Source organism: Pinus tabuliformis, chromosome Q (assembly GCF_031772625.1).
Source record: "Pinus tabuliformis cultivar Carrire ecotype Pingquan chromosome Q, CPIR1, whole genome shotgun sequence".
NCBI lineage: Eukaryota > Viridiplantae > Streptophyta > Pinopsida > Pinales > Pinaceae > Pinus > Pinus tabuliformis.
Window position 1 is genome coordinate 1,214,262,832 of NC_142296.1, and position 27,601 is coordinate 1,214,290,432.

Here is a 27,601-nt window from a genome sequence, read left to right on the forward strand (position 1 = left end):
TCTTGCTTGATTTTATGTAGGCTATTCAATGAAAGAACATCAAATGGAGCTAGATGTAGCTAGAAACAGTAGATATGTTGGATGGGAAAAAGGTGTATTCCTTTAGTCTCATATTTACATATGAAATTGGATGATTAGTCTTAGGAAAAAGATTTATTTTCTCTATTGTTGGTTTGTTTCAATGTATCATCATTTTCGAATGAGGAAAATGTTTTATCGGTAATTTCCATTCAATAATTGGTGGAACCTTTTTTTATTTTTTGATTAAGGTTATAAAATGTTACATCTATGATCTATAAACTTGCAAACAAAATTCATAAATTTATCCTTGACCAAGTAGCCTCCACATATCTCCACATCCCTTACATTAGTTTCCTAACATGGGCAGGGAATTTGTAGGGACTCAATCCCATTAGAAAACATTTATATTTTTAACTTGTTAAGTTTGTTGCCAATAGGCAAGGTGGAATATGTATAGTAAGGGATCTAACTATGCCATAGTGACAGGTATAAATCACTAATATTTAGGTAAGAATTTATTTATTTCTCGGAATGATTTTATAGGAGTGGATTTAAAATGTTCCAATATTTTAAGGTATATATATATATTAGTTGTGTGTGTGCTAGATTATTTGAATTGTGCTTGGATTTTTTTTGTTGATGTCATTATTTGTACATTTGAAGTTTGGTTCAATGAAAAGTGGTAAGTGAGGGTATCAATGCTCTATCGATTTTATTTAGAGTACATTGCTTTCTTTTTTTTTGGTTGTAAGAATGTTGAATCATGGTGATTAGGTTTTCTCTAGAGCTACATGTGTAAAGATACTTGCTACAATATTTAGTGAAGTGTGGAAGAAAAATGTGACATGTGTTCTTCTATGTTGGTTGTGGAATAGACACCCTCCAAGTTGGATTTTTCTTTAATCATTTTTAATTTGAATGCTAAAATACATTAAAAAAGGCATTAGGAATAATCCATTTTAACATAATTTTCATGTTCTCTTTAAATTATAATTTCATGAGCATAAACATCACCATGCTTCACAACATGTAATAAAAATGAACCTTTTGATTATGCAGAAGTTAATTTTTTTTATAACTTTTGGATTGAGAAAAGTATTAACAAAATTTAACAAGGATGGCCACTCCACAACCTCGAACAAGAAGATGTCAATCAAATAAATTTAGATAGATTATAAAAACAACTCAATTTAAACATCATTATAAAGAGCAAGTCACAACCCATTAAACGAAAGAGGTCATGAATATTGAATAAAAACTTCTTTTTCACTAAATATTTATAAAAGAAAAGGATAAGAAGTCACCATATTTTTATTGGTTTATATATTTTTTAAAATTATATATATGTTAGAAATTTATACTCAACACAACACATATAATATAAAATATCTTTGATACTCGCCATTAGAAGGTCCATTAGTGGACATAACTTCACGTGTCCAACATTAGGATTTAGGGAGACTCACTGATTATCATACAACACTTATGCAAAAGATATCACCTTGGAATAAGCATATGGGGAACCTATTGAAGGTAATAAGGAGAATCCTTGAAGACATTCCATAAAATGAGTGCTTTTATATCCTTAGAAGTCAAAATGAAGAAGGTGATAAATGTGCAAATAAAGCCTACCAAGTTTAGGCAGGGCATTTGGAAATAAACAACTACTTGTGTTGTTGGCCTCTACCAAAACCCAAAAGGCAAAGCTTATTTCTAAGGAAGGAAATTTGATTTACCTTACTCAAGAATTATTAAATAAAACATCATATGGTTGGGGTTTGGCTCCATTTTAAAAATTGGGAAGGGGGCCCAATGGATTTCAAGACACCCCAATTAAATTTGGTGCTTGATTAAGACATACATGAGATCAATATCTCTTCATATGTATAACACATTACAAATATTCCATCCTACCTCTAGATTTAGAGATGAATGCACAAAGAGGAGAGGCACTTACGAATAGTTATGATACATTGAAACTAGACTCATATGAGATCTCAGAGACAATTTGTGAATTAAAGAAAATGAAGAATAATAAGGGACTTTGGCTAAGAAAAGTTGGGGGAAGTGCCAAAGAATTTAGCATGTCCCGTGGAATAGAAACCTGTCTGGTGAGTCATATTCCCCTCAGACATTCAGCTTCCAGGTTGGTTGATATCCTTGTCTATTGTTTGGAATATTTAGCATGCATGATTGGCATATTTTTTAGCTACATGTTTATGGACATGGTGGGTGGGAGTCACGACATGGTATTGTTTCCTTGCATGGCTCAAGGTGCATATCTCTACATTAATAGCATGGAATAGACTCATGAAGGGTCACCTTGTTTTGGATTCTATTGCAGTAATGATTTTGTGCTATCGATACAATTTTTCACATTAGCCCCATTGACTAGAGAATTTAGGGAAACATAGTGTGGCTTTTGGTCAGACATATTTGACTCCCTTTGAGTCATAGGTTAGTTATGTGCCTTCTTTGTGCCACGGATTGGTAGTGAGGATCAAGTCTCAATGGAGACATTGAACTGTTGAGAGATTGCAAAATTTCCTTTATTTGGAAAAATTTGAGGTTGGGGAAGGATGAGTTTAGTGACAGTGGGCTAGACTATTGTGAGTATTGAATATCACCATTGGTGACATGTAACTACATTTCACCATACATGGGATGATTTTCTAGTACATTAAGGATTATTTCTTCTTATTATGGATCAGACAACTTAAGGTGTGGGGAGGTACAGATAAAGATACGGGTGACATTAGTCACAAAAGAGAATCCAACCGTAGATGTAAGGAATGAGGTTATTGAACTGGCAGAGAAAATTGATTCCCTCCAATAGGATATGATAGTGATGGGTATGAGACAACAGGAGTGGATGAAAACTATTGTAAATGTGCTAGAGGAGATCCAAATTTTTAAATATATGCCAACCACAAAAATGGATGAGTTAGAGGGACTTCACAATCATATTGCAACCTTACATGAATAAGTTCTACTTTTGTGTACCACCATAAATGAATCCAACACTCAAAGTTGGTAGGAAGTAAACAAGTGTCTAGACCTCAATACACCACTGGAGGAGGAGGACGGTTTGAAATGATATATGTATTGCTGCAAATTTTTTCTTTTATTAGGAAGTTATGGTTGGATGTATCCATATAGGAATGTAATGACAATTGTGAAAATTTGTAGTCCCTCAAAAATATTGTCTAACCATATGAAGTATAGACTAAGAAAAAGGATAAGAAAGAAACAATATATTTCTTAATTATATATTGTGGGTACAAATTTATGGCAATACAAATGCCAAAAAAAAAAGAGAAGAAAAGAAAAAGACGAGAGATAATTGAAGAAAATTATAAATGACACACGTAAAACAGCATAAATGTGATAATAAAGTAGAATATGTTGGTTTAGTAATTTAATTTTAGATAGGTTGTATACATTCATCCATTATCTAAACACAACATGGATTCATGGAGTTCTATCCTAAATTTATGTTTAACTCTTTGCAATCAGATTAAGGAAGCACACATAAACTCCTAACCAATGGCTACAATCTACAAATTCATCTGGGTACTTTTGTTGTTCTTTGTTGAAGTTAGTGCTCTACAGTGAGAGTGACCATCATGACACAAATTTGATACTCCTGTGATGTCAAAGTAATGTAAACATAATCTTTCTCTCAATTGATAATTATCTTCACTATTTATGGACACCTACCAAAGGACATAATGGATCAAGCCAATTGGGCATTTGGTTGTATAACTAGATGGATCAAGTGCAACATATAGAAAATTGAATAACGCTGCAATATTAAATCCATAGACTTTTGTATAAGCAGTTAGGTGTCATGTACATTGTAGAGTTACATGTAGAGTGATACATATGTCATAGGAAAAAGTGTTAAGTTATCTATCTTTGGTTTCTTTTATTGGACCATTAGTGTAGAATGATAAAAATGGTTTATCCAAATTTCTGACACCCTAATTCATTTTTTTGGTTAAAATTACAAAATATTCTACGTGTTTTAGGAACTTATGAAATTGTATGATATGTCTCTAGAAAAAGAATATCTTCTCTAATTTTCGTTTCTTTTATTGGACCAACAGTGTAAAATGAGAAAAATGGTTTATCCATAATTCCCTTTCAATAATTGGTGACACCCTTTTCCATTTTTGTATTAACATTACAAAATATTCCAACCAATATTTTTAAATATGCATATAAAAACTTTAAATTGGTATGTGAACAATTAATTTCCACATACATCCACATAATTTATATTAATTACTGAACCTCGAAAGGGGATTTGCAAGGACTCAATCCATTAGTAAACACTAATCTTTTGACCCTGTTAAGTTCTTACCTATACTAAAGGAACTTGTTGCCTTAGAAAGGGCTATCCATCAGTGATAATTAGATAAATATTTCTTCCTTTCTTGGAATGTTTTTATAAGAATGGATTTAAACAATCCAATCTTTTAAGGTATACACAGAATAGTTGTTTTAGTGTTAGATTCTCTGAATTGTGCCTACCTTTTGTTTGTTGACATTTTTATTTGTACACCGGGTTCAAGGAAATGTTGCCATTTTATAATACTGGATAATGTTCCCATCGGCTTACCTACAACCCTTTTATAATATAATATTTTCCTTAGGTTACCATATGTTGTTATGATTGAACACCATGACCGTGATAATAAAGTGGAACATGTTGCTTGAGTAGTTTACTTTTAAATAGAGTGGATACATCCATCCATTATTTAGACACGCCATGGATTCATGCAGTTTTACCCTAAACTGTATATGAGCAAAATATATTCATCTTAAATTCCCTGTGATCAAAGCAAGGAGGCACACAGCAACTCCTGACCAATGGCTGCAATCTGCAAATAGATCTCGGTACTTTCGCTCTTCTCTGTTGAAGTCAGTGCTCTGATGTAATTGAAAAATTGCTCTCATTTGAGAATTATCTTCACTATGTATGCCCACCTGACAAAGCACAGGAGGTCTGTATATTGCACTCGCGCCATTTGGTTGTGTCCTCTGACTAAAACTGCAATATTAAATCCATAGTCTTTTGTATGGCAGTTACCTGCCATGTAGAGTGATAGATATGCACTTCAAGATGCATTGAATCACATTAAGACTGCAATATTAAATCCGTAGTCTTTTCTATGGTAGTTACCTGCCATGTAGAGTGATAGATATACATTTCAAGATGCATTGGATCACATTATATAATGTATTCCAGACAGATAAGAATATTCTTAATTTCCTAACCAATACTCAGGAGGAGTTGCAGCTGCTATAAAATCGTCAAAACATCCATGATAGTATTTATACTACCGATGTCAAACTTAGAAATGATCATTTGGAAGCAGCTCTGCAATTTTATATACACATGCTGGTGGAAGCCTCAAACTATCAGGAATATTATGGAAAGGCAAGGCATCAGAGGCCCTTCTCCTAGTTTTGTCACTGGAAATCTCGCTGACATGAATATATTAAGATATCTGCCAAGGCTGCTTATGAAGACATGGACATCGGACCCTAATAGTCCCCCGAGTATAATGCTCGCTCCGGTGGATATCCATTCATTCAATGAGATCAAGAAAAATCGCTATCTCTTTACAACCCGAGTGGGGAGATCTTCAAGTGTTTCCATGGCTAACACTGAAGCCAAAAAAAACAAAAGGCAAGACATCTTAAGTGAGATCTAATAAGTACCATATAGGTTTGGAAAATTTTAAACAAAATATTAACTCAGATCTAATAAGCACGCATGTAAATTTTACAATTTGAAATCAAAGCACCAATTTGGATTTTACCATCAGGAGTTGGTAATGCTATCAATCATTGCAGACTGTGAGTACTATAAGCACCCATGTAAATTTTACAATTTTAAATGAAAACATCAATTTGGATTTTACCATCAGGAGTTGGTAATGCTATCAATCATTGCAGACTATGAGTACTATAAGCACCCATGTAAATTTTACAGTTTTAAATCAAAACACCAATTTGGATTTTACCATCAGGAGTTGGTAATGCTATCAATCATTGCAGACTCTGAGTACTATAAGCACCCATGTAAATTTTACAATTTTAAATCAAAACACCAATTTGGATTTTACCATCAGGAGTTGGTAATGCTATCAATCATTGCAGACTGTGAGTACTATAAACACCCATATAAATTTTACAATTTTAAATCAAAACATCAATTCGGATTTTACCATCAGGAGTTGGTAATACTATCAATCATTGCAGACTGTGAGTACTATAAACACCCATATAAATTTTACAATTTTAAATCAAAACATCAATTCGGATTTTACCATCAGGAGTTGGTAATGCTATCAATCATTGCAGACTGTGAGTACTTGGCGGTGTGTTCGCTGCTGCCAACAACAGCCAAAGTATCAAATTTTAGAAATCCATTTTAGCCATGGAAAGCTGACTTCAATTTATTTTTAAAATTCAAAAAGATAAACATGTAAAATGTGGAGAAGATTATTGGTCGAAAATCACATCATGATACATTTGTCAATGAGTTTCGAACTGACAAGTGTGGTTCATCGTTGAAGAACCAGACCATGGCAGCAGATTAAAGAAAGAGCAGATAATCCAATGGCTATATTGGACCAAGAAACTGAATATTTTTGACCAGGAAACTGTACTTGGACTGAGAGATAGAGATAGGAAAAATCAAAAGTTAGTTTGGTTAATTTTATTATTCTATATGATTAAATTTAATTGTTTATGAGAGTAAACTAATAATGGTTAAATAGAATAATATAAACTAATATTATTAAATAAATCAAGAATGTTTATTAAAAGTTCACTTAATTGGTTAGTTAGAGGAAAAATTATTAGATCCTAATATATTTATATTCAAGGGACCACTATTCTTTGAATTTTTCTTTATTAAGTTGAAGACTATTTAATTATTACATTATATTAATAATGAACTCAATCTTAGTTTAATTTAATATAATTAAGGAGTATAAACTAATATATTTATTATGGATGTTAAAGTAATATAAATATAAATTAATATTATTAACATTAGAGGAAATAATAAGAAACATTAAAAAGCAGATTTTTAAATAAAAGTTAACCTACCTTGACTTAATACAAAAAGGAAGGGTCTAACAAAGATGAAAAGGGGCAATATCTTAAAAAATATTATTTTAAGGTTATTCAAGTTATTAGGGTTATATTTGATTAAATTATTAATTGTTTGTATTTAATGGGAGTAAACTAATTATTATTACAGTTATATATTAATTAAGTCAACATTGTTTATTAAGGGCTCACTCAATTAATTAGTTGGAGTGAAATTATTTTAAGGTTATTGGTTCATTATTTATTTATATTAAAGGGACCACCATTCATTAAATTTTTCTTCATTAAGGTCAAACCTATTATATTAATTATCACAATATACTAATAATTAACTAAGTCTTCATTAAGGAATAGAAGATTTTTAAAATACAGGTTAACCTGCTTCGACTTAATACTAAAAAGAAGGGTCTATCAAAATTGAAGGGTCGGAGCAGGTTAACCTATATTTTAAAAATCTTCTATTCCTTAATGAAGACTTAGTTAATTGATGATGATGATGATGATGATGGTTAACGTCCGCTGAGACCAAACATTGGTCTATCAGACCTAAAGAAACAAATTATTTATTTTGATTTAAGATTTTATTCCTATGCTCAAAAGGCTTGGAGAGAAACCTCCCGAGCTCACTATAGTTTTGACATTGTAAAAGGCTAGGAAGGTCAATATTGTAACAAAGATTGTGAAACTGAGATCTAATGTGGTTGTATGCAGGGCACTCTAAGAGGAAGTGGTTTTCATCCTCAATGTTCCTATTCTCACATATATGGGAGATCCTTTCCATCCATGGCGTTTTAGGAATTGCCCAACGACCCGTTTCACTATGGAGCTCATGAGAATTCGTTCTAATCTTTGCTATATTAATTTTCTTCTTTGAGCAAGTTAAAATAGAGAGATACTTTTGATCTTCTAGGGTGGGATTGATGACCTTCTTATAATAATTTAATTTTCTTTTAGCCGCTAAATCTTCCTCACACCACATTTTTCCTTTGAACTTAGAAGTAACAATATCTTTAATGTTATTTTTGTTTTGCAGTGCATCATTCTCATTGATGTCCCAATAGTTTAACCAGGCCCTTGTGTCTTTATGCCACCCCCGATTGAGACTTAGGTGATTTTAGCTAGAATTTAAAGCTAGCTTAGGAAGTCTATGATCGTCTATGTTATTGAGTTTGTGCTTGTACAACAGAAACCTAATCATAGCTAGGCTCTCAATAGGGAAAGACCTGCTTCTATAAGGAGAATAGGATAGGGTGTATTACTTTTAATTTTCAAGTTATAAGTTATAAAATGCTTCTAGATTTTCTCAATCTTTCTCCATGATTCTCTAGAGATGCTGCAACCCCAAACCTCACAGCCATATAAGATAACAGAAGTGACTAAAGTTTCAAAGAGGAACTTCTTTTTATCCCAAATTACGAGGTTTACTATTTTACAATTATTTTCAAGACCAAAATAAGCTTTCCACTCCCCATTAATCCTTTCTCAATGCTATGGTTCCAGTTGAGCTTGTGATGACTATCAATTCCTAGGTACTTGTAAGAATACACTTCCTCCAAGTTATTATTGTCATACATAAAATTAGCGTAAGTGTCCTTCTTGGATTTGATAATCATAACTTTTGGTTTGTTAGTGTTAACAGTCATACCCATGGTAGAGAAAAAATCCTTAATAAGCTTGAGCTGCCTATCAAGATCAAATGGGCACCTTGCGAAAAGAACAATATCGTCAGCATAGAGAAGAAGGATGACGACTATCCCAGCTAAGATCGTGCCATCACATCCTGCTTCCTCTAAATAGCCTTTGAGCTTATTGATGTAAATTCCAAATAGGGTAGGGGAGAGGGGGCAACCTTGTTTAACTTCGATGTTACACTTAATATCTTTCGACCACCCCTCATTGCTCTTTGGTTTGGCAATTACATTCTCGTATAACCTTATAGCGACGGCTCTCAACTCGAGAGGAACCTTTAGCTCTTCTAATCTATTCCACAAGTTGTATCTAGGAACCGTATCGAAAGCCTTTCTAAAGTCCACAAAGCAACAAAATAAATTGTATTTATCATTATGACATTCCTCCGCAATGATCCTAAGTGTAATGAGGTGGTCTGTTGTTGAGTGATGCCTTCTGAAACCTACTTGGACTTTAGCCTGCTTACCTTCACTTTCAAGCCATATGCTTAACTTCTTTTCCAAAATACTACCATATAACTTGGCTAAGAGAGGGTTGATCATAATTGTCCGATAATTAGAGGGGTTATTTGTATCCCCACTTTTTAAAATAGGGATAATGAGGCTCTCAGTCCAAGGTTTAGGGAACCCTTGCTTAACTGCTTGATTGAAAAGCTTGTGGATGTGGGCGATGAGGACATGACCTCCAATTTTTAAGATTTCCACTTGGTAACCATCAATGTCCTTCGCTTTCCCATTAGCGAGGCGATTAACCCCAAACTTAATGTCTTCTAAAGAGAAAACTTATTTCGTTGTGAGCAGGGTTTCCAAATTATCCATGACATTTGGAGATTTATAAATATTTTTAAGATAGGAATTCCAATCATGGAGAGCAATTTTATTATTATCTTTAGTCTTCCTAGTCAGAATCTACCTCCAAAATTTCTTAGGAGCTACCTTAGAGAGGTGTAAGAGATTCTCCTGTCTTTGACGAATGTACTGCCTCTTTTTCCTTTTCATTAGGGCTTCTTATATTTTTATCTTGTCCATTTTAAGAGATTCATCAACAACGTCCTTAATTTCTCTCATCACAATTTTACAATCTTTGTCATACCATGGATTGGTTTTGCTATTTCTTTTATTATTTGAAACTTCAATTGAGAACTTGTTAATAGAATATGAGAGGGTTGTAGTAAAATTATGATAGAGGTCTTCTATGTTGTCTATACTAGATAAAGGAAGCAAATTAGTTTTTAATTCATTTAGAAAGAGATCATTTTTATTTCTATCAAATATTAAGTTCTTTTGGCTGTAAGTATTATTTTCTGTGGGAACTCTATGCATGATAAAATTGAGAGTTATAAGTAAAGGCCTATGATCAGAGTCAGGTTCGTGGTCGTTTAAGATGTCAAAATTTATTATTTCGTTGTATAATGGGAGATCAGAAATAACCTACTCTACCACATTGACTAGCTCCAACCCAAACAAATTTTCCCCAAGGTCTTCAGAGCTCCTTTTGTACCTACTAGCCAGAGTAGGGTCTTCGTCTAACCAAAGAGGATTAGGGTTGGAATGATTGCTTAGAATAATAGCTTGGTTGTTTGAAGTTCGACCATTAAAGTCACCTATTAAAAGGATATTACCATCATTCCTTAGGCTAGAAATATCACTCTCTAAACCATTGTAAGGGTTAGTTTTATCTAGATTCTTCTTCTTATAGAAGTTATAATTGATGGGGGGAAATAACATATTGCTATGTAGGACTTTTTATTATTAATGTCACTAATCTCTATCCAACTATATTGGTTGTGAGGGTCATTCTTATAAATCCTAGCATGGGGGAAGATGTTCTTCTTAATGTAACAAGCTATTCCCCCAATGCCTCTACGGGAGGATCGCTTGTTGCAGGTAGACCATAGCGTAAAGCCATCTATGTTAGGGACCCTAGATTCTTCGTGATCCCAAGTTTCAACAAGCAAAATAATATCAACATCATTTGAAATCCAACTTAGCTTGGGGCCTTTGTTCCATGGGAAGCCCCAACAGGCCAAGAAAGGATCTGAAGTATGTTTAATTGCTATTGATTAATATCTTTTTGCTTTCTATCTCGAATAAAGGCTTTTCTATTTCTGATTATTGCCCATTTTCCTTCCTTTCTAGCTTCTTTTACCTTTTGAACCTCCTTTCTTAATTCTGCTTGATATTCTAGAATGAGATATTCATTTATGAATATTCCCATTCCTTTTAGACTTGAGGTTTTACTAAGCATGCCGTTCTTATGATCAGTGGAGCTCACCTTTATGTGGATTAGTCTTCCTTTATTCTCGGTTAATTTCCCCAACCTTGTTGCTTCTGTGAGACACACTGTTTCAATTTGTAATCTATTATGTAATTCTATCTGGGCTAAGGCTAAAGTATCCTCATCTACTTCCTCTTTTAAACCGAAGATTATAAGGTTCAAGGCCCTTTTGTTACATTCGTGGTCTAATTCTATTATTTTTTTCATTTCATCTTTAATTGGTTTGATATCTAACTTATCTACCACATTATTTAGGGTGATGCGGCTATTAACTTTTTCTTCTAGTTCTTTAATCATATTTGTCATTTTAAGACTCTCTAAAGTATCAACATCTCCTTGTTGGGATGGTTGGATAGTATCTTGGTTTTGTTTTTCTATAACCTGCAATCTAGTCTCCATTGCCTCCATTTTATTCTCCAGTAGTTCTAATTTATTTTCTATTTGTTTTTGGATCGTGTCTTCAAGAGATGGAAATTTATTTTCTAGCATGGCTTCTAACTCTTTTTGTAGCTTGTCTTCTCTTTCTTCTCTACTTTTCTCTAAAGAATCTATATACTCATAAAGGCCTTGTAGAGTAACTGTGCTAGGTCTGCCCTTGGTAATCTTTGGTAACTGTGGTGAAATATTCATACTTGAAATTATATGAGCAAATATGTATTAGAAAAAGAAAAAGATGAGGAATGTGTGCACCTGATATCAACGAACTTGACTGCAGATCGCTTGTGCCCACTGCAGCCTGCAAACCGAAGAATATATGCAAAGAATATATAGAGTACGTTCTTAACTCTTTCACTGAGCCTCAAAACTCTTTCACCGAAGAATATATGCAAAGAATATAGAAAGTATGTGTTTAACTCTTTCACTGAGCCTCAGGACTCTTTCACTGAAGTATATATAGAGTACGTGCTTAACTCTTTCACCGAGCCTCAAGTCTCTTTCACCGAAGAATATATGCCCAGAATATATAGAGTATGTTTTTAACTCTTTCACCGAGCCTCAAAACTCTTTCACCAAAGAATATATGTGAAGAACATATAAAGTACATGTTTAACTCTTTCAACGAGCCTCAGAACTCTTTCACCAAAGTATATATAGAGTACATGTTTAACTATTTCACTGAGCCTCAGAACTCTTTCACCGAAGAATATATGTGAGGAATATATAGAGTACATTTTTAACTCTTTCACCGAGCCTCAGAACTCTTTCACAGAAGAATATATGTGAAGAATATATAAAGTATCTGTTTAACTCTTTCACCGAAGTATATATAGAGTACGTGTTTAACTCTTTCACCTAGCCTCAGAACGCTTTCACCAAAGTATATATAGAGTATGTGATTAACTCTTTCATCGAGGCTCACAACTCTTTCACTGAAGAATACATGTGAAGAATATATAAAGTACACGTTTAACTCTTTCACCAAAATATATATAGAGTACATGTTTAACTCTTTCACAGAGCCTCAGAACTCTTGCACCGAAGAATATATGCGAAGAATATATAAAGTACGTATTATTAGTATATTGTGATAATTAATATAATAGGTTTCACCTCAATGAAGAAAAATTTAATGAATGATGATCCCTTTAATATAAATAAATAATGAACCAATAACCTTAAAATAATTTCACTCCAACTAATTAATTGATTGAGCGCTTAATAAACAATGTTGATTTAATTAATATATAACTATAATAATAATTAGTTTACTCTCATTAAATACAAACAATCAATAATTTAATGGAATATAACCATAATAACCTTAATAACCTTAAAATAATATTTTTTAAGATATTGCCCCTTTTCATCTTTGTTAGACCATTCCTTTTAGTATTAAGTCAAAGTAGGTTAAATTTTATTTAAAAATCTCCTTTTTAATCTTTCTTATTATTTCTTTTAATATTAATAATATTAACTTATATTTATATAACTTTAACCTCAATAATAAATATATTATTTTATACTCCTTAATTATATTAAGTTAAATTCAGATTTAGTTAATTATTAATATAATGTAATAATTAAATAGGCTTCAACTTAATAAAGAAAAATTCAAAGAATGGTGGTCCATTAAATATATTAGGATCTAATAATTTTTACTCTAACTAACCAATTAAGTGAACCTTTAACAAACATTCTTGATTTATTTAATAATATTAGTTTATATTCTTCTATTTAACCATTATTAGTTTACTCTCATAAACAATTAAATTTAATCATATAGAATAATAAAATTAAGCAATTAACTTTTGAATTTCCCTATCCTCTGTCCAATTACAGTTTTGTGGTCAAGCTTAGCCATTTCTTGGTCAAATATAGTTGTTTCTTGGTCCAATATAGTCATTGGATGATCAACTCTCTCTATTTAATCCGTTGCCATGGTTTTATTTTCAGCTTGTCCTAACGATGAACCACACTTGTTGCCATGGTTTTCAACTTGTCCTAACGACGAACCACACTTGTTGGTTCGCGTAGGCAAATCCATTTCAATTTTGTTAGACCCTTCTTTTTAGTATTAAGTTAGAACAGGTTAACCTGTATTTTAAAAATCTTGTATTCCTTAATTAAGACTTAGTTAATTATTGGTATATTGTAATAATTAATATAATAGGTTTCGCCTTAATGAAGAAAAATTTAATAAATGATGGTCCCTTTAATATAAATAAATAATGAACCAATAACCTTAAAATAATTTCACTCCAACTAACTAATTGAGTGAGCCCTTAATAAACAATGTTGATTTAATTAATATATAACTGTAATAATAATTAATTTACTCCCATTAAATATAAACAATTAATAATTTAATCGAATATAACCCTAATAACCTTAATAACCTTAAAATAATATTTTTTAAGATATTGCCCCTTTTCACCTTTGTTAAACCCTTCATTTCAGTATAAAGTCAAAGTAGGTTTACTTTTATTTAAAAATATCCTTTTAATATTTCTTATTATTTCCTTTCATATTAATAATATTAATTTATATTTATATAACATTAACATCAATAACAAATATATTATTTTATACTCCTTAATTATATTAAGTTAAATTAAGATTTAGTTAATTATTAATATAATGTAATAATTAAATAGGCTTCAATTGAATAAAAAAATATTCAAAGAACGGTGGTCCCTTGAATATAAATATATTAGGATCTAATAATTTTTACTTTAACTAACCAATTAAGTGAACCTTTAATAAAGATTCTTGATTTATTTAATAATATTAGTTTATATTCTTCTATTTAACCATTATTAGTTCACTCTCATAAACAATTAAATTTAATCATATAGAATAATGAAATTAACTAGATTAACTTTTGAATTTCCGTATCCCTATCCCTCGATCCAATTACCCTCAGTCCAATTACATTTTCTTGGTCAAGCTTAGTAGTTTTTTGGTCAAATGGTCCAATTACACTTTCCTGGTCAAGCTTAGCGGTTTCTTGGTCAAACATAGTTGTTTCCTCGTCAAATATAGTCGTTTCCTGGTCGAATATAGCTACTGGATGATCTGCGCTCTCTATTTAGTATTTAATGTGTTGTGATGGTCTGGTTATTCAACTTGTCCTAGTGATGAACCACACTTGTTGGTTTGAAACGTGTCGACAAATCCTTTTCAATTTTGTCACCCTTATTTTTAGTATTAAGTCGGAGTAGGTTAACCTGTATTTTAAAAATCTTCTATTTCTTAATTAAGACTTAGTTAATTATTAATATATTGTAATAATTAATATAATAGTTTTAGAATTAATGAAGAAAAATTTAATGAATGATGGTCCCTTTAATATAAATAAATAATGAACCAATAACTTTAAAATAATTTCACTCCAACTAACTAATTGAGTGAGCCCTTAATAAACAATGTTAATTTAATTAATATATAAGTGTAATAAGAATTAGTTTACTCCCATTAAATATAAACAGTTAATAATTTAATCAAATATAACCCTAATAACCTTAATAAACTTAAAATAATATTTTTTTAAGATATTGCCCCTCAATGTAGATTAACTTTTATTTAAAAATCTCTGTGTAATCTTTTTTATTATTTCCTTTAATATTAATAATATTAATTTATATCTATATAACTTTAACATCAATAATAAATATATTATTTTATACTCCTTAATTATATTAAGTTAAATTAAGATTTAGTTAATTATTAACATAATGTAATAGTTAAATAGGCTTCAACTTAATAAAGAAAAATTCAAAGAATGGTGGTCCCTTGAATATAAATATACTAGGATCTAATAATCTTTACTCTAACTAACCAATTAAGTGAATATTTAATAAACATTCTTGATTTAGTTAATAATATTAGTTTATATTTTTCTGTTTAACTATTATTAGTTTACTCTCATAAACAATTAAATTTAATCGTATAGAATAATAAAATTAACCAAATTAACTTTTGAATATCTCTATCCCTATCTCTAGTCCAATTAGAGTCCTGGTTAAACTTAGCAATTTCCTAGTCAAATATAGTTGTTTCTTAGTTTACTCTCATAAACAATTAAATTTAATCGTATAGAATAATAAAATTAACCAAATTAACTTTTGAATATCTCTATCCCTATCTCTAGTCCAATTAGAGTCCTGGTTAAACTTAGCAATTTCCTAGTCAAATATAGTTGTTTCTTGGTCCAATATAGCCACACTTGTTGGTTCAAAAAAATCCACAAATGTATTATGATGTGATTTTCTCAAAAAAATAAGATAAAGTAACCTCAACTCAATAATGTAAAATGTGTAAAATAAACCCATCGACGGCAGGGTAAAAGATAACGAATTTTACTTAAAATAAAACCAAGCTCATTTTATCATGTTAAACTAATCAATATTAAGGGCAATTAATATAAACTGATATTCCATAAAATCTGTCCTCTAGTCACCTTCACGCTATCTCCTTCATTCGGCAATAAAGAAACTGAGAGAAAAGTTGAGTTTCCAGAAGCAGGACTAAGATTAAAACAGTCTGTCCACAGTGTCGTGACCGATAGGATCCATGTCTTTAGCAGCATCACTTAGTTTAATCATGTCGGCAAGATTTCGAGCGATAAAACGAGGAGGCGGACCACTAATACATTGCCTTCACATAATCTTACTCACAGCTGGAGGCTTCTAGCAGTATGTGTAAATAAAATGCAGACCTGCCTCCAAATGATCATCGCTAAACCTAACATTGGGATCATAAATAATATCAGGAATGCCTTCACATTTTTTTATCTCACAGCAGCACCTCCTCTTTCATTCAGTGGAGATATATGAAGTGTGCATCTGTCTGGGAAGAGGAGGTGCAATTTATAGGTACAGAGATGTGATGGTTAGCCAACCATGGGCCACCCACTCATGGCGGCGTAGAATCAGTACCTCATAAAGAAACATGGAATATAATTTTGTTTTGACTATTTGAGATACTATACAGCTTTCCTTTTTCGTAGATAGCGACAACCTTGGTCATCAATCTTCTCCATTAATAGAAATTTCAAAATTGTAATTTTCGTTTACTGCGGTTACTATTCATTTTCAACGTAATTATATCAAGCTCATCATGTCGTAAGTTATTATTCATTTTCAACTATATATGATTTCATATAATTATATCAACCCTTCTCATATCACATGTTATTATGTTATTGGTGGAGAGGATTTCAATTATTCTTTCCCACCATTTGCTATAAATCCTAACAATAATTTTTTGAAGTTTTTTATTATTGAAAATATACAAATTTATTTAAATGAAAAACTTCATAATATTAAAAAAGTTATTTTATATAAAATAATTTAATAACATTTAGATATATAATTAATTTTATAATAACATTTAGATATATAATTAATTTTAAAGATATATATTTATGTTTAGGTTAAGATTAAATATGAAAATTGAATAAATCAATTTAATTCAAATTTACATTTTATATAAATGATTTATTTTTTAAAAAATTTTAATAGGAGTTGTTTTTAGTGTGATTTTTTCGATTTTTTGTTGTCGGAATCAATTCTTGTTATTTAAACTGGTTTTTTTTATTGTATATATGAATTCAACACCTTGAAACTCTTTTAGGGCACCTTGATTGTGCAGGATTACCCATTAAACTTGTGATTTCAATAAATTCCTACCAAATTTTAGAGAAATTATACTAGAAAAACCCACCAAAAGCTTCCAAAAAATCTCATAAAAAACAACTCAATTTTAATATATTATAATATTAATATTAATATATATTTTATTATAGTATTTTAAATAATTGTATCTATTTTTTAATGTCATTTCATTTTAAAATATTGTACTTGAAATTTACATCAACTCATAAAGTTTTAGTCTAAAAGACTTTACTTATTAAAAATTATTGGTCAATTCTCCTTCATACACTCAAGTTATTCTTGCTAATTAATTAATTATTAATTTTATTATATAATTAAATATTTTATATTATATATATATATATATATATATATATATATATATATATATATATAGATGATGATGGTTAACATCCCAAACATTGGTCTATCGGACCTAAAGAAACGAATTATTTAGTTTGTTTTAATATTTTATTCCTATCCACAAAAAGCTTGGAGAGAAGCTTTCCAAACTCATTGTAATTTTGCCAACCTAAAAGACTAAAAAAATCAGTCTAGCAACAAAGATATATAACCATATTAATATTAATCTTAATTTTAGTTTACGTTAATTATTATGTTCATATTAATATTAAATTTTATTTTAAATTATTAATATTAATAGGATAATGTTACCAACTGTCCTTCCCTGCCAATATTCTATTCGCCACTCGCTGCCAAAGTACCGAGAATCATTGTACGCGAGAAATGAGCTTCGGTAGGATTAATTCACACCGTCAAATGGAAAGATCAAATATCACGGTCGTATTAGATTGAAGACTCTGTGAAAGGCAAGAATATTGTTGTCTGTACTCCTTTTATCTCGGTAACTGCACTTAGTTTTGGACTTACAAGACGAGTAGGCTAGGCAGTCATATAAGTAGTATTCTTCATATTAGAGGTTGAGAGTTTCATTTGGAAATTTTGTTTTTAAAACATCATCCTTTTATGGGATAGAATGAAAATTTATTTACAAATTTTCAAAATAATATTAATAAAAATTTCTATATATAATTATTCAAAATAATATATATATATATATATATATATATATATATATATATATATATAATTTTTTTATTGAAATGGACATATGGAATCGTTTATAACTATGTTATGTCTATATATGTATTGGTTCTTTTATTTATAAAATATAGATAATAATATGTGAATATTGACACATCACATTTTTAAAAAGTAATATATTATATATTTTTAATTTTTTATCAAATGGTAGTAATTTTAATTAATTATAGCAAATAGTGATTATAGGTCACTACTATAGGGATTCACTACAACCATTCTCCAAACTATAGTCACTTTTACACAAAAAAATTGTATTTGGCATGCACTTTGACTACCATTCTCATATTTTAAATGATAGTAACCTTCGTAGGGGTTTCAAGTGTTGGGTTACTTTTTATGTAATGTCTCAAAAAACACTCTCAAGACATATTTAATCAACCAATAAATCAAAGAAAATGGTACTAACCTTTTATGCATATAACCTAGCTAATAAACCATTCAATATATGAATTCAAACCCTTATGTATACATGCTTATTGACAAACCACTTAGTATATGATTTTAAACAAATTAAACAACATATGGGAGGGGGAGATCTCAATGATTTATTAAGCCAATGGAAATGTACAAAACTAAATAATATCGCCCACATAATGGCCTATTGATATGATGTTTAGTCCTTCTCAATCGGAGGGTAATTTGTATCCTTCAATGGGGTCTGTCTATTGAAACAATAGTCAAGCAATACTTGCCCTTTTGTAATCAATGTTTTAAGAGCAATTTGGGTAGCATGGGGCCAAGGAAAAGTTAAGCAATGTGAATGACAGCAAGTGACTTGCGACTCATTCACACAATCTCTGCAATGCCACTTTAGCACAACAAAGTATTATAGAATGCAACGAAGAGGTTTGTGTGAAAGGTGAAAGATGAGATTGAAGGCAAGTTAATTAAATTGGAATCTAAAAGATTCATTTATGTGAACTCGTGTCATTGAATTGATCATGAGGTCGTCAATTACCCTCCTACTGAATGATGAAATTCCATGACTATGGTTAAGCATTCACCTACTAGGTTTCAAAGTTAATTACCTCTAGTATTAATGGTCCATGAAATTTCTCAAATCATGCCACTACAATGATTGCATGTGTTAAGGAAATTACTACATGATTCATATGAATAATAAAACAAAAGTTGAGACGCCCCTTTGATGGTTAGTTCTTGAAGTTTGGCTTTGATTTGTGGTGTGGAATTGACATACATTCCATGTATATATATATATATATATATATATATATATATATATATATATATATATATATATATATATATATATATATATGTGTGTGTGTGTGTGTCTAATGATGATATCAACTATGTTAGGATATTTCCACTTAAGTCTCGTAGGCATATGAGATTGATATGATAACATATGCCCTATATTGTGTGATGTTACAAAAACATCATATAAAGGAAATGTCGCATGTATTTCTTTCCTAACCTTGTAAAAGGAGAGTGGGCTACATTTGATGGAAACCATAACAAAGAAAAAAAGGATATCGTTTGCAAATACAGTTATAAGGTGTGTTAGTTCTCATAATGAGGTAGTCATCCACATTCTTATGTCATTGTCAATTCATGTAAAATATGGGATAATGAATTTATAGATGAAGTTTTTCCATGCTATATGTAAAATGAATGTCACCTCCATTTGCACTTGTGATGGAGCAAGGTCACCTTAGGCAACATAGATCTAGAAGAAATGAGGAACATTGAAATAGTGTCTAGAACATGTAATGAGTTCACTCAGATAAGATAAGGTAGAGGCTTAAAACAAATGTTAAAGAAGAGCCATAAGTGTCTTTGGTTTTCAACTACATTTAAAACATTGATATCATCTAGTACAAATATCCATAATGTGATTAAAGATATTGTAGTTGATCATGGGGGACCTCATTTATTTAGTGATTAATGATATAATTCATTAATAGATGTGAGGTACCTCACTAACAATGATAAGATATACCTAGAGGCTACTGCAGAATGACACAATGTAAGTTTATGTGTTGAATTTGAACACTAAGAGGAGTCACCATGCCATTACATATCAATACTAAGAATCGAATGTTAAATGTAAGGTAAATAACCAATAATGGAAACAAAAATAAAGGTATTGGTCATATAAATAAAACCTCAAGATTTAATAAGTTGGTGTCAGTAGGGCTAGATTGATTAGAGAAAGCGTGGTGATAGGTCCCTTAAACCAACAAACGAAATATAAGATATTGATAGTTGTAATGGAATTCAACTTGACATAATGGAATGATGCAAAATAATGAGTAGGAGTCTTAGGACTTCCCTTAAATGGAATGTAAACAAACATTGGTTCAGGCAATGATAATACAACTAGGTAGAAGAACTCAACCAGTGACAACATGCCATAATGGAGGAAAGTAATTTTAAGAGTGATTAGGGACCACAAAAAATTCATGCTTATGATAGGAGGGACACGAGTGTGCCATGTTAACAGGGTTAAAAACATTGCATATGAAAATATAAGGAATTGGATTATATTCGTTGGATATAGAAGGTTAATATATTAAATATGAATTCATAGCCGTGGGAGACTCATTAAATTTCTCCACTAGATAGATTCATAATCACATCATACTTAATTAGACACATTTGGTGAGGATGTGAATGAATATTTTTAATATGCATGATCATATATATTGGGTTTTCAGGCATAGTTCCATTTATGTGTTTGTTTCAAATGGGAAAGAATAATAACTTGGTTGTACATAATCAAATGACATTATATGTTATATATCCATTGTTAAATATCTACATTTGTACATATATTACCATTAGTTCTTCTCATTTTCATGCTAATTGTGAACCCATAAAAATAAATAAATAAATCATCATATATGATTTCCACCAAAGTAGCCTAATCATGCAATGGTTTTTTCTTGTTGTCAAAATTTCATGACAAAAGAATTGGAAACTCCCTTAAACCTCGAATTCTAATATATTTTCCAAGGCTTTGTATGAATGAACTAGATAAAACTCTTAAAGAAATAGTTCCATCGTGAACCAAGCTTGAATCATGCCTAAAGATTTTCCAGATTCATTTCTAATTTGTCACCTAAAAGATATTTTATTCTTCTGTGTACCTATGTTAATAATACATTCAATATTTACTATGATATATAGATATTTCATTAAATAAAATGATGACACGCTTTTATGAAATATCAACATTGAACTACCACTGTGATTCAAACAATAACAATTGCTAGACTAAAAACTTGCTATTTTTAGAATTAGATTCCCTACCACTACTATTCCAAATATAATTAGTCTAAAATTATCCTCTAAGTTGAGTAGGATTGTTGTTCAAATTATGTTTCCTCTCTTTAAGATTATCTAGCACGGGAAATGACAATCACTTTCACCCAAACAAATTATTTCCTTATAAATTCTATCCAATGAGGTGATTGGTTCAAGATTAATTTGTAGATTACATTCATCCAAAACAAAGTTTCCTAAATTTAACCATCTTTCTAAAAAAATTCTTAAAAGTTTTTTTTTAAGGTCATGCATCTCTTGTTAATAAGGTTTTTAATTCCAATTTCACACAATTATAATAATTTCCATATAGTAATTAGGTATGTTTGTAATACTCACTATAATTATCCTCATTAAGAATAGTGGGTGTAGGAGTTAAAAACTAATCTCATACAAATTGCACTTATCCTTACTAAGGGAAGCCAAACTAGGAATTGAATACCCCCATCCTCATACAATGATATTCCCCTCATTAATAAAAAATATGCTATTGATTGAATATAAACCACATTTAAATGATAAACACCCTCATTAATAATAGGATAATTTATTGAGAGAGGCCATCCATATAGTCACCCTCATCAATAATAGCTAGCATATAGATTGGCTACCATCCTCATCCAAACTATAATTTTCCTTATTAATAATAGCTAGCACGTGAATTGACTACCACTATCATCCAATAATAGTTTTTCTCATTAATGAAGTTTGCAATAACTATTCCCATCATTAAAAGTTGATAGCGTCGATATTAAATACCATCTTATTCTATGATAATTACCCTCATTAATAATACTCAACAAAGGAGTTCAATACCACCATCATCCAAATGATGATATGACCCTAATTACACGTAGCCATTTACCTACAGGTTGAATACATTAAGCATCCAAATGATATTTCCATTGTCAATACTTTTCACTAGCTAACCCAAACGATAATTTTCATGAACATGTGTACCTAGGATGGGAATACATTATTACTTTTAGTGTGGGAAATGAATGTTACATTTATGTGTTGGATATGCTCCCTCAATTAATAAAACTCTCCTAGAACTTTAATGCCACCTTCATCCATTAGATGGTCTCTCCTATTAAGTATGGTATTGATAACATCTTAATTAACCAATTTTACAATGGATAGTCACCCTTGTTAAGTGGAAGTAGCTTCGAAATTGATTATTAAGTGTAACTACCAAAGAAGTGGCTACTATCACGTAATTATGATTAGATGTTTTTATCTAAGGAATTGATTTCTAGGTTCATATAAGAACTAAATTAAATTGACCTCCTTTATTCAATTTAACTATACTTATTCTCATTATTAACAAGTGCTATAAGGCCACTTAATTGTGCCATACAACTATAGAAGAAATAACAATAATATTAATTATTTGTAAATATTTATTACTAAATATTGAATGCTATATATATATATATATATATATATATATATATATATATATATATATATATATATATATATATATATATAGATATAGATATATATATATATATGAAAAATAAATAAATTAGAATATATTAGTTGAATATATATTTAATAATTATAATTATAAGTATATTGAAGGAAGCTAATGGATATAGAAAACACAAGACTACTTACACCAAGAAATAGATTTAAGTTGTTTTCCTTGTGAATATTACTGATTGACCTCTTTAAACTATTTATAAATGAAGATTCCTGAAACCAAACTATAGATGAACGAAATGTAGAGTTAGATATATAAAAGCAAACAAGAAGCATAAAATTCATTAGTAACAAGAAAAGTGGTATTCAGTGCCTAGAAAACCTCCCAAGACATGAAGAGAAGGACACGAAGAAATCAACCTCATGGAACGAATCTTGAACCTTCGATATTGTTGGTGAATAGTGCCCACATAAACATTTATATAATTGTAAGTATTGTGTTATGGAAATGTTACAATAAGACATTGAATTTATTGTCTTATCAAATATTAAAAAGTATGTTATTTATTTGTAAGATTAACATTGCATTTTGTATAGTTCAAAGATAAACTAATAATAATGAAACGAAAAATAGATTGATATAATCCTACTTTAAGATAGAGTGATAACTACCTTTGAAAATAACTACTATAACTATTCATTGATAGTAACTAATTTCAAAGTAAGGTATTATCCTCATCCTTCTAATAATAAATATATATATGAAAAATACACTGTCATGTATTAATAGTAAATATGTTTGGAATTGATTATAAATCTTCTTTACTAATAATAAGTTTTGTAAAAAAAAAACTGTAGTAATATTTGGAATTGACTATAAATCTTCTTTACTAATAATAATTTTTGTTAAAAAAAAACTACAACTATTTAATAATGTCAACTAACTATTATCCTCTAATAGTAACTATATTAAAAATTAAATATAGTCTTCTTCAATAAGTATGAATTATTTTTATAATAATTACGATCTGAAAATAATTAATTATAAATTATGAATATTTTTAAAATTTATTACCACATTTGTTTTGAGAATGAAACAGTTCTCTAATATAATTACTAATTAATATTTACATTACTTTCAATAAGTTATTTATTAATAATATTTTTTAATTGAATTACCACCCTTATTGTTTACTAACCCTTAATCGTAATGAAATTGAAGCAAGAGAATAAATCACCGAATGTCAGTAACTTTGAAATTGTTCCCACTATTTTTGTTGAGATAGGAATCTGCTATCCATAATCAGGTGATGGCCATCACTAGATTGGACTAAGTCACATCATATTGCACAACATACGGAACAAGAAATCACATTTTCATTGATTCAATTGTTCTTTCCTTGCATATTTCCAATATAAGGACATATCCAATTGCTCTACATTTCCCTTATGACAAAATCTTGCAAATAGAGAAGAAAAGAAAAAAAACATAATGTTTAAAACTTTATATTTGTTGAGATAGGAATCTGATTCCATAATCAGGTGTTGCCCATCACTAGATTAGAGTTAGTCATGTCAAATTTGACAACAGACAAAATAAGAAATCACATTTTCATTGATATAATTGTTTTCCCCTTGCATATTTCCAATATCAAGACTTGTCCAATTGCTCTATCATTTCCATGGAAATCACATTTTCATTGATGTAATTGTTTTTCCCTTGCATATTTGCAATATCAAGACTTGTCCAATTGCTCTATCCTTTCCATTGTGACAGCATCTTGCAATTTTTTAGAACAACCAACAATTGATTTCAGATGAAATAGTGAAGTAACTTCTTACTTGTTATGACTTGAAGTTCAGATGGCATCCATGTTCGCAAAAATAATAATCCTGGAGATTGTTCCTCTATATTGAAATTGATTTGTTTGTTTGTTCCTGGACCAGATGGGGCAGAAGTATTGTATTTCCCTTGTTGTGGCGCAACTTAGAGAGGTTGGTGTTTTGGGACATAAAAAGTTTCCTTCATCTTTTTCAATATTTAATAAATATAAATTTCAGCATTTTCTGATGTCTAGAATAACCAGCCCCAAAACTAGGAAACCTACATATTCTCATGTTGAGCCATTTTTTTGTACATAGATGATAATCATAAACAAAGTTAATACAATGATCAATACAAACATTGAATATTGATCTCGAGTCGGGAATACCTCATTTTGTATTCATGACATGTCAGCAAATGGAAGAAAACAAAAATAGTTTACCAACCTAATGAGAAAAAATGATGCATGCACTATCAAGAGGCTAATTCCCACTAACTTGGCTGGGCACATACCACTCCTTGGAAAAATAACCAGTGCCCATATAAGTCTAGCCGGAAGGAATCCTAATGTGTAGAAAAAACTGGCATCCTTTGGAATAATGAAGTAAGGTTGGTTCAACCACGTCCCTAACACCAAGGACATTCCCAATCCAGTGACTGTATTGAACATCCATCACGACTATTCGATGTCACTGAAATATTTGATGTCAAATTGCCCATGGAATTCCCCCAAGACAACATTGTTAGAGCTAGAAGAAATGGGGATATGTCAAGGATTGTATTGAATGAAACCAACAGAGCCATGAACTCATTAGAAATTATGTAAAACCACATAATGCTCATGATAAATCCTCCTACAACCCAAGGAAGAAACAATGTGTGAGTTGGGTGCTTTTCCTTCGTTGTGAAGAAAGAAAGAATTCCTAATATCAAACCCAAAATACCTGTAATACCATATGGACTTCTGATAATGTTGAAAGGTTGGATTTCCTGAGAATTCCACAGGAAAGCAAAGATAACTGGTGCTAACATAGCACTTGGATGAGTACTAGGCTTGTTAAGTGGTGGTCACATGCTCTGTTGTGTTGTGACAAGGGTCCGATGAGAAAAAGGCCTATTTGCTTGGGGTTTCGTGTTTCTTTGGCATGACTTCATGTGCTTGGGTGGGCTCTTCCACCACTGCATAGGCCCCTCACCCTTATTTTGTAAACCAAATATCATCGGCATGGTGTGCTTCTCGCTCTTCATCATCCCCATTTCGATTATCGAACGACACATCCAATGTGTCGTGACTCCTTCTTCTACATTGCCTTCCAACAAAATTGGAGTTGGAACACGTGATAATCGGCACAACTCCTCCTGCATTCCCTTCCAACAAAATTGCAGTTGGATCACTTGATAATCAATTTCATCGAATTCTTCACAATGAAGTCACACAGATGACATACAGATACAACATTAGATGTAAAATTTCTCACGCAGCCCGTATCGACATTGATGCTGACTTTATTATTATTTCATGTTTCTTCTGTGCAATGGGCTTTGAGAAATATATTTCATCACAATAACTCATATTCAATTGAAGGCTGCTTCCCAATACCCCTATGAACTCAACAGAAAAAGGTATCGGTGCTGTCAGCAAATATCGACTCAAATCCATATTATAAATACCAGGAAGGCTACCCAAGTTTCTGGCTATCTATGATGATGTGGTGTTCTCGGCTGTAACCGGTTCATAGGTTGTGCTGAAAGTTGAGATGAAATCTTAAGGAGGAGTACGATAAAAAAGAAATCACATTCCACATGTCATGTTTTAATAGGATAAAGGAGGAGGAAATGTAATCTCACTGATTGGTTGCAGTGAATAGTGTCAGCACACGAAATGGCATAGAGAGAATGCCTTTGGTGTAACTAGTGATAATGGATCAATACATATTCACAAATAATAACTAGTGATAATGTGTGAGTTCACATTCACACATAATAATTAGTGATGTTTGTCTCTACTACCAATCAACAATTGAGTTAATATAGGTTTTCTCATTAAATAAAAAGAAAAGTGTAATGGTAGTGAGTCAGTCCACATTTACAAATAATAGCTAGTAATGGTTGTCCCATCTACAAATTGATCAGTGAGTTAAGATAGATTTTCCAAATAACTAAAAAGAAGTCAATAAATGACCCTGATCTTATTACATTATTTCAAATAAGGATAAAATAAAGAATTGCAGTTTTTAAACATTCTAAGCAAATGAAAAGGTAAGTTTTTAATTTTATCTTAGTTATGTTAGTGCGAAGTATTTTAATACGACTATTCTTCTTAGCATAGACTTGATAGTATGTAATGAATTTTAGTCTATTGCAAACGAAATTTTAAGATTAATGTAGGATAAAATGTATAAAGTATATTACGAAAATCATTTTTCTGAACACGTATTGATTTGTTTGACTTTATTTCTACTCGAAAACACATCCATGAAGATGGCCACATAAAGATTCAATATTTGAGAAACCTAAGTAGATATAGTATTGGTCCCAAAATTATTCTATTAATATGGTAATAGGACACACCACTATGATGTGGACCTACTGTTGGCAAAGTTTCATGTTTTGTAATTAAGAGTATTAAACCACCATGGACTGAACTCTTGAACCAATGTGGGATAGAGTATCGAATGAAGGAAGAGGATGTTTCATAATCATTTACTTGATTCCAAGGGTT